The sequence below is a fragment of the Micropterus dolomieu genome, linkage group LG05 (genome assembly GCF_021292245.1).
Source record: "Micropterus dolomieu isolate WLL.071019.BEF.003 ecotype Adirondacks linkage group LG05, ASM2129224v1, whole genome shotgun sequence".
Taxonomy (NCBI): Eukaryota; Metazoa; Chordata; class Actinopteri; order Centrarchiformes; family Centrarchidae; genus Micropterus; species Micropterus dolomieu.
Genome location: NC_060154.1, coordinates 33047194 through 33060092, shown reverse-complemented (window position 1 = coordinate 33060092; position 12899 = coordinate 33047194). Strand labels below are relative to the sequence as shown.

Sequence of the window (12899 nt, the reverse complement as noted above, 5' to 3'; positions counted from 1 at the left end):
TTCTAGCTGTGGTGGTTTTGGATCTGGACCTGGTCTAATGTGGTCTGCATGTGGCGAAAGAGCAGTGAAATCGCCTTTTATCATTTTCACAAATAAAAAAAGGTTTAAATACTTAAATACTTTCATTAATACAGGCCAATATACTTTGTTGACTTTCAGTTGGTTTACGATTTAAAATATGTAAATAATAAACAGACAAATGGTTGTCTTGTTTGGAGTTGTCTGGAACGCAGCGCAAGTTCCACCTGGCATTGTTTACTTGTGCTACCTCTTCATAATGTGTAGTGCTTTCTGTTACTTTAGTAGTTTATATTGAGTTTAATTCAGTGAGAGTTCATTCATAAACTGATATGTTCAGTTCGCCATTCAAAAACATGAACACATTATGGTGCTCTTTAAATGTGTTCTTGTACAACACTGCCTGTATGCACTATCAAACTTATATTTGTGGAGAACTCCAACCCGTATGTATGCGGACTGACAACACATTTGCATTTACACTTTTGTTCAATATTGTCAAATTGTGTGCCTGACTACCTCCAGAGTGCATCTTGGGTGCATTTACGCCTGTACTTTCATGTGATCAAGCACTATAAGATTTTGCAATCCAATCACCCAAAACAGTTTAATGTCAGGTGTATTCTGGTTAATCAAACTAAACTCCCTCATAAAAGTAAAAAAAAAATAATAATCACAAGGTGCAAGGTCAGAAAGTGACTTGACATCATGCCCCTCCAAGTGCATCAAGAACCACTAATGATATCAAATGTGTTTATGCAAAACATTTATTGTGTGTACAAAAAGTAGTTCAACAGTTAATCATGAATGAAAACTTTCATTTGGCATGCAGAATTAACTCAGATGTTCATTGTTGGTCACTTCCCAATTACTACACAGAAGTTGTTGCTTCTGCCAATATGAAACAGGATTTTCACATCCTTCACTCACCAACTGAAAACTTGAAACTCTAAGCAGAAAACTATGAGTAGTGTTCAGTATTGTTTTATCAAAATCTTCAAATATATTTAAGCCCACAAATCAGTTTTTACCCTTCTGTTTGGGCCAGGAAAGCCCAACCCTAAATCATCCCAGAAATCCTAAACACAAAATAATGAAACATTTCATGTAAACATAATGATTATATAGACAAGAACTCTATAGAAAAATAACTAGCAATGGACAGCACACAAGAACATATTAGTATCCCAAGATGGCACACAAGGTGCAAGAGCAATACTATTACAATGTACTGCAATCCAAAACAAAAGAAAATACAGAGATGGAAATAATGCAGTCCATCAGAATATCGCCACACACCGTATCAGTTAATCAAGTGTTTTCCCCGTTTTACTGCTTGTAATGTTATGCAGTACATACATGTCAGTTTAATATTTTACACTGACAAAGCCACTCACAAGCCTTTTCTTTTAAGCATATTATTTTAGTGGCCCAGCTAGGGATCAAAACACCAGACCCACATCCACCTGGTAAAACTTCAGAGACAATCTGGACCAGTCTGTTCCATGACAATCCCAGCAAAGAAATGGTGACTGTTATTACAACAGCATTCCAGCAGATGAGTTAACAAGTTTTATGGCTGTAAACCTATTTATCTAGCACTGCACTAGCCAGGAGATCTGGCAAATCTGAGACACTTATTTTTGGAAGGTGTTGGTGACTGAAACAGAGCTGAAATATCAGTGAACACTGAACTTGGCAGCAATGGGCTATATAAATATAGCAATGTGCTACTCAGAAGGAACTCGTTCGGATCATTCTGTGGTTTTGAGTCACAGATCGGATCATATTTTGGATAAGCAAAAAAACAAAACATATTAGGGTTAAATTAATTTTAAAATGAGCTACCTTGGCTCTGATGTAGCCACTTCTCTGTCGCGAGACAGACAGTACTATCTAATTGGTTACACGTCACGAGTAATAGCTTTTCAACATGGAAGGCTGCCATGCTGCATGAGGCCAAGCTGGTCCGTCCGGTGACCAGTGGTGGTCAACAGGATCAATACAGAGAGGGGGATCCATTTCTCTCTTCTACGTATTTATTCCACTACAACACCACACATAGGCCTCACAGATAATTCATTCTCTACTTTTTCAATATAACAGCTATCAGAAATTACAGGTTGTGAGTCAAAACTGTGAAATACAGCTTCAATGCGCAACTGGAAGATAACATCACAAGCCTCTCCAAACCTTTCCAGCAAGCTTCAAATGGCTGTTTATTCAAGCTCTGCCAATAAGACTGAGATCAGATGAACTCTCACATTTCATTGCTATTTTTAAAGAAACAAGGGAGAGAAATAGAAAAGGACAGAGACAAAGCAGAGGGATAGGGGACAGCTTCAGGACTATGATCAGGATTCTGACTGCAGGTCATGTAATGACCACGTGTACCCCAAAGGTTTGGAGCTCATTTGTGGCGGCTGAAGCTCTCAGTCCAACACCTGCCAGTTGGCTGCTGAGCAGCAGTGTCATCAAGCTAACTTTTAATAATGGGATAATCAGTCTTTCAACACAAACTCAAAAGAATGCATAATTTTAACAGGCTGTCACTACTCAATCTGTAATCTCAACTGCACTATGCAGATCTTTCAAAGGAAGACAAATAAGAAATACAGAGAAAGTGTGTAGCAGGGCAGAATCTATACGGGTAACCACTAGGGGTGTGACAAGATTAAAATGTGACGAGACTCATGCAACTGACACTTTTCACACGCTCTTACATCAATTTTCTAACGCAGTGAAAATAAAATGGAGCAGTGGAGTGCACAAACCTTGCTCTGTTTGGGACTGTGAGCTGCACTTTATTAAAGCTGTGTGTGGATTTGTGGTGAGATTTCTGCCTGATCACAAGTGTTTTCACTTTTCTGGTTTCCAAACAATCCGAAGGGAATACTACCAGCGGAGCAGTAATGTAATCCACAGCAGTAAGAAGCAAGTAGACTTTTTTAAGTAAAATTTACATGAATTCTCATTAAATGATGATGTTAGTCTCGTAATTTTACAACTTTTTTCTGGACATTTTAGAGACCAAAGATATATGGGAGAGATTCTGAATGTGCAGAAAGTTTTGAACATGAGCAGGAAACCTGCTGAAACACAGGAGCTACTAAAGTCCAAGCGTTTACGACTGAATTAAAATTAATACAGATGAAAAGGTGTCACAAGCACATTTAAGCCCCTTTTCCACTGCATGGTACCAGCTCGCCTTGATTCGCCTTTGTTTGGTTTTCCATTGTGGAAAAGTTCTACCTGCTACTTTTTTTCATATCACCTCCGTCACGGTTCTAAGCAAGCTGAAGCGATACTAAAATGTGACGTGACAACACAGCAGACTACTAATTGGTCAGAGAGAATCGTCACTATTCACTGCATCATGATTGCGCACGCCGGAAAGAGGCCAGCAACAAAGTTTTATATTCTACAATTTTCATACATTATATCTGAGAAGTTTTGAGGTAAGAAATCAACTGTGTAGATTTCAAATATTGAAAGTTTTACGAAAAGTTATGGCGGAACAAAAATTGGAGTTGAGGAGCTCCCCAAGTGGTGGCGGGGGAAGCCTGTGGCATAGAGCCCTCTGGTCCCTCTGTCACACAGACCGCTGCAGCAACAATGGCAGAAACGTATCTGAAAGGAATACAGAATCTCTGAGCCCTGCACTGCATTATATTCTGTTAAGAGTTTTAGATTTAGAATTGTCACCTACCACTTGAATCTTGTTTCCCTTCACATAATCAAACATTTACATCATAAATTGCTGCAGAAATTTTCACCACAATGTAGGAAATTAACTGTTTAATGCTAAAACCTCGTCTCGTCTCGATCTCATGAACCCAATATCGTCTCCGGTCTCAACTCGTGAACGAAGTGTCTCGTCACACCCCTCGCAGCCACACAAATAAATGTTATATATGGGAAACACTTAAAGACCTTAAAGGTCAGAAATGTCTTGATTTGACCTGAGCAGCTCTTAATTGAATTTTGGAGAAAACATTTTTTCTTCTTGTCGTCCTCTGTGCATGTAGGATGAAACTAAAATGCTCACCAGAGAAGAATGAAAGACAGCCTGTGGGTGGGCTACCTCCGCACTAATACCTTTTTATTTTAAACCAGTGTTTCAAACCATCTCCATACAAATGAGCATTTTAGCACTGTCACAGAAATTCTAGCCATATTAACACGCCTGAAAAAAAGCATATCACATGATCATTCACATACACTGGGAATGCCAGTCTAAACAGGGAGTAGATTGTCCACTCTGCCGTGGGTTTCTTAGTGGCAGAAAATACTAGGAATGAAGACCAGAGATTTCTTTCCTTGGACAGTTATTGACAGAATAAAGCAAACATAGATTGAGAGTCACCTCAAAGCAAATACAGTGATATATTAGAGTGGTAGCTCTCGGTCTTAGGCGTTGGAAAACACCGGTGTAGGGAGACACTAGGAGTAAAAGTTATGCGTATTTAAACAAAAAGGTATTAGTGTGGATGTAGCCTGAGTCAATATCATGTAGAGTGATGCAAGTAGGGGCTCCAACAACATTTGGATCTTTGCATGATCCACTGACATTGTCATTGCAAGTTATATTTAGATAAATGACTCATATTAAAGTAGGTCCAGAAATGTGGAGGGCCGTCCAAAAAATCTCATGTTGTCTTGAACAATAAAATCACCAGATGAGGCGGCAATGGACAGGATCATACCTGAGTGGCTTTAAAAAAGGAGGAAAAAAAGAAATATAACAGGGAAGTCAAAGTCATCAACCAAATAGGAAGGCTTCACATGATGGCACACTCTCTGGATGACACTCTGCCCTGTAGGGGAAACAGAAAGGTCCAGATTTTCACAAACAAAAAAACAACAAAATAAACATCACCCCTCCAAATCACTGAATTCAGGTGTTCCAATCACTTCCATGGCCACAGGTGTATAAAATCAAGCACCTCGGCATGCAGACTGCTTCTACAAACATTTGTGAAAGAATGGGTCGCTCTCAGGAGCTCAGTGAATTCAAGTGTGGTACCGTGACAGGTTGCCACCTGTGCAAGTCCATTCATGAAATTTCCTCACTACTAAATATTCCACAATCAATTGTTAGTGGTATTATAACAAAGTGGAAGCGATTGGGAACAACAGAAACTCAGCAACGAAGTGGTAGGCCACATAAGAATCACAGAGCGGGGTCAGCGCACGCTGAGGTACACAGTGCACATTTTTACAGTCAATAGCTATAGACCTCTAAACGTTGTGTGGCCTGGGTTTCCATGGCTGAGCAGCTGCATCCAAGCCTTACATCACCAAGTGCAAGGTGTCAGATGCAGTGGTGTAAAGCACGCCGCCACTGGACACTAGAGCAGTGGAGACCTGTTCTCTGGAGTGATGAATCACTGTACAAACCTGGACATTACAAACTCAGTTGCCAGTTTATTAGGGTATACTTATATTAATCTGCACTAGTTTTAGCTAACAGTCCAATATCTGTAAGATTGTATCTACAACATATCCCTCATATATATGTTTGTTTTTGTAATCGTTTTGCAGTATGTAGTTTGTGCTGCTGTTCAACTTTATTGCATTATACATGAGGTAGGATTCATTGCAGAATTGATTTAACAGATGGCATCAGTTGTAGATAGATGTATCTAATAAACTGTCAACTGAGTGTAGATAGTGAGGCAGGAAGAATTACAGTCCAACAATAAACTGAATTATCAAAGCTGAAAGTAACTATGGTCAGTAAACCTTGTTGGGAAAATCATTTCAAATGATAACTGCAAGCATTAAAAACAACTCCAAGGTACTGAGAATGAATCAAGATAAAGGGGAGAATCATTTACATGTGTTCTAGGGGTGGGAGAAAAAAAAATCTATTCTTATATGCATCGCGATGCGGATGTGAAAGATTCTGAATCAATTAACAAATCTACATATCTATAAATTGTACTTTAATTTATTAAAATTTTCCTTATTTTCAAATCTCATTGAAGGCCGTTTTGACGCCTCTGTAGCCCACAGAACCTGCCTGAGCTTTGCAGAACAAAAAGCAACTACTTCAGAGTTTATCATCGACTCATGATGCCTGTGCTCCTTTATCTCCTAATTATATTGGCTACAGCCTTTTTTGTTGCAGATTTTATGGCTGTAGTAAATTTATAAAGATGCTGTTTGTTCTGTTTTTGTAGTTGATTCCACAGTAAAGCTATATTTATTGAGCTGTTTGTTAAGTTAATCATTTCATTATGCTTTAACATCTGTACATTTTAACAATTAATACATTGTTTTTAGGACCAATTGAATAAATATACAGTATACTGTATAATGCTACATGATAAACAAAAGGCTCCAAATAGACCCGGTGATCGGTATCGGCCGATACGGCTTTCAGCAATTGGTGATTGGTCCAAAATATCCTAATTGGAGCACCACTATTATAAATAACTAGACAGACTATAGTTGTGAATGGAATCACTTTGGGTGGACACTGTAAATATTTTGCACTCTTTAATCCAGTAGGTGACGGTGATGCCACCCGCTATAAAAACGCCAAAAGAAGAATAAGGCCCAGATCAGACAGAAAGCGCTTTGCAGGTTCGAAAACGCAAAGTGTACAGCAATGCCTTATTTTGGTTAAATTTAGAAAAGAGCAAAGGGCTGGGTTTTTTTTATGTTGCTAGGCAACCACTAAATCAGCTGTCCTGTCAGTCTAATCAAAGATTATAGCGCCAGCGATCTTTGGTTTGCTGCTAAGTAATAACTCATATTAGGAGAAACTTAAATCACAACTCACAGGTCTGTGTCATGTTGTTAAAAACATCTGCCAAACGGAGGGCGCCTGCTCTGGCATTGTTTGAGGGTGACAGGTGTACAAACACGCAGGAGACTGGGAAAGGGAGATCCGTGTGAGCACATGAGACCCTCAGAAAGAGGAGATACCGCTGGTAGTACCACCAGCTGGTCCAGGTGCTTTGTCTTAATGATGGTCGGTTCAAGTCTTATTTTAGGATGAGTCGGGGACAGTTTGTTGCAGTCTCCGTACAATCCAAGAAACTGTAAACTTCCGTCAGCACAACTGAGGGCCACTCTCTCCATTCATTAAATTGGACAATGGAAAGAAATGCAAATGAGGTCGGGCGCTTTTCTGCCTCTGTGCGTTCAGAGCGCTCCTTCGAAAACGCGAGGCGCCCAGGGCACATAAACAGCCCGCAAAACGCTCACTGCCAATAGAAAACAATTTTAAAAAGGCTAAATATTTTCAACCTCAAAAAGGGGTCGGACTGCCAGGAAATAAAACCTCCAAAGTGTGGGAGCATTTCACTCTTCACTCAGCCAAAAAGGCTATTAACTGCAGCATCTGCAAAGCTGACCTTTCCTGGAAATACCGGAGGATCTGTAGAGGAGGCACGTAATGCTGTTGGCTCTGTGGATGATGAAGACTCGCCTCAATAAGCGGGTAATCCGCCCAAAACTCCCTTTAAAAAAAGTTTTGTGAGTTGTTGAGTTACGGGAAAATATATAAAAGTGAAACGGTCTACTACAAATTTGTTATTACTGAATCCCCTGTAAATTCGGCAAATGTAATGCATGCCGTTATTCCTTTCTTCGTATATGGTGTCAGTTTGTCCCGGTGTATTGCAGTACTAGCGTGTAAACTGCTCAGTCACTGAACAGCAGATCAGCTGAGATCAAGACTTGATTTCAGAGGAACTTCGCTGCGGCACTGCGCCAGCCCTATGAAAAATGTATTAGATGTATTGATTAGGGCTGAACGATTTTGGAAAATGATCTAATTGCGATTCTGTTTTTTTACCAATATTGCATTGCTATTAAGCCCTTTACCTTCTCGCAAACACAGACAACAGACCCATCTGTGAATTGAATGGTTGATATCACGAACACCACTGCTGTGGGCGGCTGTGGCTCAGGAGGTAGAGCGAGAGAGCGTTAATCGGAAGGTCGGCGGTCAGCTCCTCCAGGCTGCATGTCGAAGTGTCCTTGGGCAAGATACTGAACCCCGAATTGCCCCTGGCAGTGTATGAATGTGTGTGAATGTTAGTTTCTGTTTGAGCACTTAGGCTCAGTGAATGAATGGTGAATGCAGATGTAGTGTAAAAGCGCTTTGAGTAGTCGAAAAAACTAGAAAAGGCGCTATAGAAATACGGAGCATTTACATTTACAAATCCGCCCAACACAATGTCGGAGACCCATCTTCAAATTATTATTAGCGAGCATGTAAGGCGCCTAGCTAATAAGGAGAGCTATGTTAACTTTGGAAAACAGCTGTCGAAGTTACCACGCTGTATAACTGGTGCGTTCCAGATAACTGGCTGACTTTTGCCGACTTCATAGATAGGGGAATAAAAACAGTGCCGTCAAGTCAGACACAATCTACCTCCGGTAGACTGCGTGAGCTTAGAACAATGATCAGGCCTTGCTCCCACGGGGTGTAGTGACGTTTTGCAGCTGCCGTGAATTGCATACACATGCAACGCTCTTTTATACTGAGAAAATGGTGAGGTGGATGCAAATTTCGGTAGGTAGCCTACAATATCTGTTTTGCCGAATTATGCAATTCACTTCTTAAGGTCTTTTTAGAACACTTTGCTGTTTGAACGTGGTTAACGCTACATGTTTTCGCTCAATCTCAAGAAATGGTACTTTTACTATGTGTAATAAAATATTAACAATTGTTAACATTCATAAAATATATACTGATCATTTATCACTATTGATGAACCCCACAAAGAATAGTATAGCGTTTAAAAGTAGAACTTTAATGCATTTTCATACAATTCTCGGCAGACATGCAAAATTCGGCATAACGCCTGTAGTTCAGTAGGTTTGAGGTTCAGTTCAAAAGTTAACCAACAAAATTAATTAGTGTTTAATAGACATCTTAGTAATTCTCCGACAACACTGGCTGTAACTCTGGACAGACTGGGCCTCTTTCTTGAACGTTTGATGTGAAACACCATTTCACAGATGTTTCCTGTGTGTGACGACAGCGCCGATCGTCAGAATACACTTAGGCTACCTTACCACACGTGTCTTTCTGTTGTGCACTTTTCCTGTCTGCCAAAGCTGCAGATGGCCCGACAATTTCACCCACCACCACAAATTTACCTGTGGGTCTCTGTAGTGTCAGCTTCTGTCAAGCTTAAGGCCACTGTATAACAAGTCTAGAGACAGCGTAATGTGCAAAGTTGATGATTCATCTGCAGACTGCTTTACTCTTGGGTGTCATGTGACCAGAGCATAATCGCAGCCTTTGCGATTAGAAAATCTTGTTTTATCATATTGTGATAATATCGCAAATGCAGTTAATCTTTCAGCCCTAGTATCGATTGATTAATTGAAGATTAACAGCTGAATACAGTGAATGGATGTGATTGTTACCTTCATAAGCTGAAAGTATAAAGTAAAAAACAAAACAAGTATACTCACGGTTTGTACCACTTTCTCCTCTTCCTCTCCATTCTCTACATCCACCTGAGTCTTGGTTACACTCCTTCGGGCCACCTCCTGCAGGACAGTTAGTCAGCCCATGTGACTCAAAACAGAAACACCATACTGCAAAGCTCAAGTGCCCTCGCCAAGGATCACACACAGGAACATTCAGAACATGAGGTGGTCTGCGCTTAAAATCAAGGACACAGAAACGCAGAGCAAACAGGTAGAATTAGTCATGCACGGATGTCTTTACCTCTCCATCAGCGTTGATCAGAACGGTAACTATGCAATTTCCTGTGCCCCAGGAAGCCTGACTCTTCCACAACAAGTCTGATGGTGGACTGTGGGACACGCCAGCATCAGCAGACCACACCTGTACACACAAAGTGCAGATAAATACATCATGAAGTCTTCATACCGAAGAACTTAAAGCTTTACATGTCAAATTGTAATCAGTACCCCATTAGTTAGTCCATTTGCTCCTCCACACTGTCCTTTTTACCACACGTTTCATTAAAATGGAACAAATACAAAGAGAATCTGTGTATGGTAAACCAAGTCGTTTTAAAAACCAATACAGAAAACTATTGATTTTGATATTTAATGTGTCTGATTTGTGTAGCTTTGTGTGTTACCCTTGAAAAACCTGCAGCAGATGCACTTGAGATGGCGGTGCCTGATTAAATGTAGGCTAATTAAGATGAGCTTGAACTTAAGTGGGTTTTTAGTTAAAAATAGGAGGCTCAACGTTCAGTTTGTAACTCACTAACAACTGGGACAGGAACGTCTCAGAAGTTGCCTGAGAATCCTCCTGTTTTTAAGATTTCTTCAGTATAAAATTAATTCAGTCACAGTTGTCAGTACAACCAATGGTACACAGCAAACATAAACTGTTATTAGTTAATTCCGTGAGCTGTATTACCTGTTAGAAACCTCCAGCTATTTGTCCCCATTTCCAGTTAAAACGCCTAAAATAACATACCCAAAATCAATCAGGAATAACTCCTCAACCATTAGGCCTAGATGCACAGTTCTGGTCTCCTTTGAAAGTTCAGAAGCTAAAGAATATGAATCCAAAACATTATTTTACCAGTACAGATAAAATAGGATATTTTCATCCTCGCCTGGTAAAAAAAAAAAAAAGCTTTATTTTAATGCAATAAGCCATCAAAAACCATCATAAGAGATTATAATGCAACTGAATATATTTTAATACACCTGGAATGCAATTGTATGTGTAAATTTGATGAAAATAAACTAAAATACAGTTATCATATAACAGTTATACAATATTTTCAAAATATACCAATCAAATGTCCATATTTTGGCAATATTTCCGTTTAAATGTTGACTTTTATTGGGAGTTATTTTTAAAACACTGTCATTGTCCATACAACAATGTTCCAAATAACATAACATTGAAATATTGATAGAAACAGTGAATATTAATCAACATTCCTGTGACCAAAAGCAGACCTTTCATTTGATACCGTGGATGTCTATGTAGTTCCTACAGGTCGGCCACCAAATGGCGAAAAAGACTGTATTCCAAAGCGGCACTTCTCACAGGTATTTAGCAATAATCAAGATGGCGCCCGCCGATACTCAGAGCAACAAATCAGCTAATCTTAAAACTGCAAAAACGGCAAAAGTCAGCGGTTTTGACGATCGTGTGCTGCCCCCGGTACCCGGGGCGTTGGTGTTGAACAGGTTTAACGAATCATACACGGATTAAAATGTTCAGGTAATTTTTGTTCATTATTTAAATAGCACACCATGCTGGGCTCATTTGGAGTAAAGCTCGGCATGAAAGCACAGTACTGACAAGCATTTAATGGCAAATTAAGATGTCTTTATTAATTAATTTCAGGCATTGTTTATTCCTATCATTATTATTATTAGTAGTATATATGTAGCCATTTTGCTACAATTAGTGTAGAGAAGACAACAGCTGCAGCAGCCTCTGTACACTATTTTTACCTGACATTTATTTTATTCGTGAGGCGGAAGAATCAAAGTTGTGTGGCGCTGCAAAGAGCCTCCAGCGGCAGTAACATGGATCATGCGTAAAACAAGCAACGTTGGACTTCATCCAGGCAGAGGGAGCAATCACCGACCCACCGCAGTGCGCCGGTTCCACCAGCAACAACCCATAGTAGGTCTACTGGAGAGGGAGCGGGGAGCTGGAGTGTACAGGGCGAGGGAGAGAAGTCGCGGAGTGACCAGACGCGCTGCGGACGGTGGGTGATCATTCCCCCTGATTGGATGAAGCCTGACACTTCTGATTTTCTGTATCATCAAGGATCATGCGTAAAATAGAAATGAACGGCAAAAATAGCTTAGTCAATATTTTAGAGACACTCCAAAATATCACAAATCATATTTTCAGAGGAGCTATTATTCTTTTCCACATTTTATGACTTATGCATAATGTTATAATGTTGGATGTTCAAAAAATGAGGTTAAAGCATTTATAAGAAAATCACTGTGAACCAAAACCTCAGGTTTCCTCCTGTTCTGAACGCTCTGTTTTGAGCTGCTATTTCTACCAATGGCTCCATATTTGGTCATGTGCTCTCACAGGCAAGGCAATGCTCAGTCTGCCTGTTCCGCCTAGCAATAACAACCGCCAACAGTAACATGCTTCAGGTCTTGGCCAATCAGAAGACAGTGGGCTTTGAGAAGAGGGGGCTTAAAGAGACAGGAGCATCTACAGCTTGTTCAGACAGAGGCTGAAATGAAGGCCTACATGAGGAATCAGTATAAGAAAAATATATATTTTTTTTAACTTTGAATCATGCAAAGCTGCCATACAGGAGTCACAGATCTACAATATAGGACTGGAAAATCAGTATAATAGGTCTCCTTTAATCTCCCCCTGGCTCCCACCTTAGTTTGCACCCTGGCCATAGCCTTAAGAAAAAAAACCTTGATAAACATATTCAGGTATTTTCTTAGATCACTCAATGACCAGCTGCTTCAGATCAGCCCAAAACAAAATGGTACCTGGATGCTGACGTACTCAATCGATAGCTGACTAGAAATGGAAGAATCCTGAGTATCTGAGTGACTCGCAGGCAAAGCAAACTGCCACAACAATGAAATGCTTTTGCTCTAGTGAGTTTGAACCCAGATTGGCGTGTTCCTGCAAAAAAAGTAGCTCAGTCTACATTTTCTTCAATTTCTTTTTTGTATGTGGCTATATTATATAGTCCTCACTTCTACAATCATATTAATCACAGTTGATATGAGATGCGATGAGCAGGGCCGAGTAGAGTTGAGTCTATCGATTTGCGCTATGGTAGCATTTTTCGGCAAGGCAGCACAGATCGTCAGAACACCGGCAACAGTTCAACGTTTAGTCCTGATGGTAAGATGTGGAACAATGATGTTGTGTGGTTGTGGACTTGAGAGTAACTTAGACCATCTGC

General features: G+C 40.0%; 1 protein-coding gene and 1 long non-coding RNA gene across 2 annotated transcripts in view; both read right to left on the bottom strand.

Moving 5' to 3' along the window:
- trappc8 (trafficking protein particle complex subunit 8) overlaps positions 1 to 12899 on the bottom strand; it is a 106177-nt gene that overhangs the window by 60752 nt on the left and 32526 nt on the right. The window lies entirely within an intron of this gene.
- On the bottom strand, positions 768 to 9851 carry LOC123970857. Its single transcript, XR_006825077.1, has 3 exons — positions 9722 to 9851; positions 9463 to 9540; positions 768 to 4835 (listed from the first exon to the last, which is right to left on the bottom strand). It is a non-coding gene; the product is annotated as an uncharacterized LOC123970857 (long non-coding RNA).